This window comes from Myotis brandtii, unplaced genomic scaffold (assembly GCF_000412655.1).
Source record: "Myotis brandtii unplaced genomic scaffold, ASM41265v1 scaffold121, whole genome shotgun sequence".
Classification (NCBI taxonomy): Eukaryota; Metazoa; Chordata; class Mammalia; order Chiroptera; family Vespertilionidae; genus Myotis; species Myotis brandtii.
Genome location: NW_005354212.1, coordinates 894,596 through 899,971, shown reverse-complemented (window position 1 = coordinate 899,971; position 5,376 = coordinate 894,596).

The following is a 5,376-nucleotide window of genomic DNA, read 5'->3' as shown; positions in this document are numbered from 1 at the left end:
TGATTGGCTGGTGGGTGTAGCAGAGTGGCAGAGTGATGGTTAATTTGCATGTTTCTCTTTTATTAGTGTAGATTACATTTTGATTGGTTGAACGGACAACTGGACAACCAGACTCTTAGCATATTAGGCTTTTATTATACAGGATATAATATCCAAATTGACCAAACAGCAGGACGACATGAGGAACGACTGGTCGCTATGATTCTCACTGACCACCCGGGGGCAGACACTTAATGTAGAAGCTGCCCCCTAGCCTGCAGGCCCCAGATCAGTCAAGTCAGGTGCCAGTGGGGGCCCTCTGATTGCCCCACTGGTCGCCCCACAGATCAGCCCTGATTGCCAGCCAGGCCTCGGGACCCTACCCAATGCACGATTTGGGATTTATTTATCTTCTATAATTGAAACTTTGCAGCCTTGAGCAGAGCCCAGGGCCGGCCAGGGCAAGTGGGAAGCTTGGCTTCCATCTCCGGGGTTAATCCAAGCCTCCTGTTCACTCCAGCTCCTTGGCCGTGGCCATCTTAGTTGGGTTAATTTGCATACTCGCTCCTGATTGGCTGGTGGGTGTAGCAGAGTGGCAGAGTGATGGTTAATTTTCATGTCTTTTATTAGTGTAGATTACATTTTGATTGGTTGAACGGACAACTGGACAACCAGACTCTTAGCATATTAGGCTTTTATTATACAGGATATAATATCCAAATTGACCAAACAGCAGGACGACATGAGGAACGACTGGTCGCTATGATTCTCACTGACCACCCGGGGGCAGACACTCAATGCAAGAGCTGCCCCCAGCCTGCTGGCCCCAGACCAGTCAAGTCAGGTGCCAGTGGGGGCCCTCTGATCACCCCACTGGTCACCCCACAGATCAGCCCTGATTGCCAGCCAGGCCTAGGGACCTTACCTATGCATGAATTTCATGCACTGGGCCTCTAGTAGGATTATAAGCCCCTAGGATGAAATAACCTATTATAAATCTCAAAATGACTAATTTAATTCCATATACCAATGGTCCTTGGTAAATACTGTTTGACTATTTTTCTCTTAGTAAATTTGGGAAGCAGGTAAATATTGTTTGACTATTTTTCTCTTAGTAAATTTGGGAAGCATATATGTGTGTGTAAGTTTTGGAGAGAGAAAGAGAGATTAAGTTCTTTATTTCAGACTCTTAGCATATTAGGCTTTTATTATATAGGATATAATATGCAAATTGACCGAACAGCAGAACGAGATGAGGAACGACTGGTCGCTATGATTCTCACTGACCACCCGGGGGCAGACACTCAATGCAAGAGCTGCCCCCAGCCTGCTGGCCCCAGACCAGTCAAGTCAGGTGCCAGTGGGGGCCCTCTGATCACCCCACTGGTCACCCCACAGATCAGCCCTGATTGCCAGCCAGGCCTAGGGACCTTACCTATGCATGAATTTCATGCACTGGGCCTCTAGTAGGATTATAAGCCCTTTTCTCTTAGTAAATTTGGGAAGCAGGTAAATATTGTTTGACTATTTTTCTCTTAGTAAATTTGGGAAGCAGGTAAATATTGTTTGACTATTTTTCTCTTAGTAAATTTGGGAAGCATATATGTGTGTGTAAGTTTTGGAGAGAGAAAGAGAGATTAAGTTCTTTATTTTTTCTTTTAAGAAAGTACTGTGCTGATAATGATAGAATGAAATAAGAATCTGAGCTCCTAAAACTATAATTGAATGTTAAATAGAACCATGAAATCTTTTAATTTAATAAGGTAGCGAACTAAGGAATTAGAAATACCTTAATTTCTTACAACTTCCCATGAAAATTTCAATGAAGATACCCACATAATGTTCATAAAGCTATAAGCCAAATCATTCCTAGAATGACATTGTAGTTGGAAAAATATACATATACATAGACATACAAATATATTTCATGTTTCCAAGTAATTCTTGAAACAACTAAAATCCTTGGCATGTATTTCTTATAGATGGCTATGTATATACAAACCTCAATATTTCCCATTTCTTTATTTTTGCTTTCATATGCCACAACTGTTCAATCTACTTTCAGAAATTCATATTCTCAACTGAAAGAATTTTATTCAACTGCCAACAACTATAATGAATCTGAGCTTTTATTCTACTTTCCAGCTTAAAAGGTAGACTCCAGAGTTTTATGAATGCTTGGCAGAAGATATGGGTCTTTTGGGTCAGAGATGAAGAGCACTTTGTTACAGCGTAATAGTCAGAATGTCCACATTATGTGTGAGTTTCCTAAGTCTCAATTCCAAAGAAGTGACACAAGAATGCTACATAACAAACCACTGGGTTATATGATAGGAGAGGAACACTGAACGCAGGGAACTAAAATATTGTATAATGTCCTAGTCCTTTGCCCTAGTGAAAGACATTATCTCTATTTTCCTGGACATTAAACACACCTCCCCTTTGCTCTAGAGGGAGACACGTTCTTCATCCACCAAGGCTATCCACTATCTATATGTTATTTCAAGCGTAGTCTAGAACAACTACAACAAAAAGAAAACAATCTTTGCCTTAATCACAAGACATGCAAAAATGTGAAACCACCCATTGGTGAATTGTCTTCCTACAATGACCTCTTCCCAATGTGCCTTTTACTCTTTTCTTCTTCCCTCCATCTTCCTATTAGTTCTCAAACACACAGCTCAGTGCTCTATTGGGCAAGGCCAGGCTCTCTATGAAGAGCCATGAGACAAAGATATCTGTGTGTGTGCGTGTGTGTGTGCCTGTGTGCATATGCATGTGCATGTATGTGTGTGTTGTGTGTGTTAGGGTGAAATAGGGATAGCCACAAACTATAACTTTGTATATATTATACAGAAAGAAGATACATATGGCAATTGAAAAATAGATATGAGTTTATACAACATTTAGGGAGAATTTTTATTAACTATAGATTTTAAAAGGTATGTTTAGCAAAACTGTTTTTGGTAAAACACACATTATGTGAAAAAAATAAAAATAATAATGCTATACATCCACCCCTTATTCTGACACCCAGGCAGTTTATCAGAAGAACTACTGATCCAGAAATTCAGACAGCATCTCCCTAGCACAGTGATCCAAGAGAGGCAGAACCAAATCATGTTTAAGAATAAAACACGGAATCAAGAACGCTTGGTCTAACAGAATTTGCCAGTCATTGAAGTATGCTGGGTATTATTGTACTCAGATATAAAATAGCAGTAATTGTACATGCCTTACTGGAATACTGGGGAGATAAAATGAACTAATAAATAAAATGCATTTAGTACCACACCTGCAGAATAAATGCTCAAGATGTGTTAACTAATTACCTACTGAAACAGCCAGTGTAATCACAACACTTCTCCATTATCCTTATATCATCCCAATCACCCTCCTACCTTTCAAGCAAATGATTCTATATTTATACTGACATTACAAATTCTCAGTAGACTTGTATCTTGTGACTCACCAATCTTGGGAGCTTTGTACCTGCAAAGCATAAGATGTATTTAAAAGAGTAAAAGATATCTGTAATGTCTAGTGGTGTTTAATGCAATATAACTTACTCCTAACTAAAAGAAACCTATTTGTTTCTATTTAAAAATTCAATTCCATTTTCTCAGTAATTTGAGTTATATTTATTAATTTATATGTTTTCACTTTTTTAAGGTGAAATGATTTAATCATATAGAAAAGTACAGTTGATGATATAATGAACTCTCAGCCAGCTTGAACGATCTCAGATCTACTACTCCCAATCTCAGATCTCTCAGTTATATCCCAAGCTACTCCCCATATGCAAACATATTTTGAAAGAAATAACAGACATCCTAATGATTTCTTCTACATATACTTAAGTATGATAATCATATCTAACATGATTAAACTTTTTTATAAACTGATGCATACTATTCTATATCTTTAGCAAGCCATTTCAGTATTTGAAATTTTACTTCAAAAATGTGTTTATTTGTTATTTTATTCATTCTACATTTCTCTATTATATTTTTATTCTAATGCCATTTATACATTTTCTATAGTGTTACTGAGATATAATCACTATACAAAATCTGTACTTATTGAATGTATATAATTTAATGAGTTTGGACTTATGCATATATCCATGAAACCATCACCACAATCAAGGCAATAAACATACCCATCACCTTTAAAAATGTCTCATGTTTCCCTCTTTTTTATGATAAAAACACTGAACAAAATATTTAAGTTCACAATATAGTATTGTTAACTATAGGCACAACCTTGTACATTTGCTCTCTGGAACGTCCTCATTCTGTATAACTGAAACTTCAGAGCATTGAACAATTTCCCATTTACCCCCCAAAACTATCATTCTATCCTCTGATTCTATGAGTTTGATTATTTTAGGTAACTCATACCAGTGGAATCATGTAATCATTGCTTTCCTCTGACTGTCTTAGTTCACTCACCATCATGCTCTCCAGGTTTACCATTTTGTCACATGTGGCAGGATTTCCTTCATTTTTAAGGTTGAATAATATTCCATTGTATGTATATTTCACATTTCTTTATACACTTATCCACTGGTGGACATTTAGGTTGTTTCTCTATCTTGTTTATTGTGAATACTATTGTAATAAATATGGGAATGCAGTAATCTCTTCAAGATCCTGATTTCAATTCCTTTGTATACATACCCAGTAATGGAATTGCTGGTAGTTTCATTTTTTAGGCACCTCCATACTGTTTTTCATAATGGCTGCACCATTTTATAGCTCACCAACAGCATACAACAATTCCATTCTTCATTTCTAAACACAAATTTCAGAAAAACATTGAAGCACTGAAGGTGTAACAATAATACTGATATCAAAATGTGGTTCAGTGAACACACCTTAGAACATAGAGCATTGCATATTTATTATATACTAGAGGCCCGGTGTACAAAATTCACCTAGGCCTGGTCCAATCAGGGCCATCTTCCCCGGGTACCCACAGCCAGCCCCGCCCCTCCACTGCCACCCACCCCCAGTTCCTCATTCACCATCGAGCAATTGGAGCCTGATGGCCAGGGGAAGGGACTGAGAAGTCAGCCTTTACCGCCCACTCGCCGGCACTGCCCCTATCACGTGTCGCCCTCTGTATGTGGGGCGACTGACAGAGTAGGGACCTTAGCCTGGTGCACCTGCATCCCCCACCACCCACCCCCGATTCCCCATTCACCATTGGGCAATCATAGCCTGCTGGCAGGGGAAAGAGACCAAGAGGTGGTCAGTGCGCCTCATAGTGACTGGTCAAGCAGTCGTTCTGGTTGTTCCGCTGTTAGGGTCAATTTGCATATTACCCTTTTATTATATAGGACTAGAGGCCCAGTGCACAAAAATTTGTGCACTCGGGAGGGGAGGGGGGTCC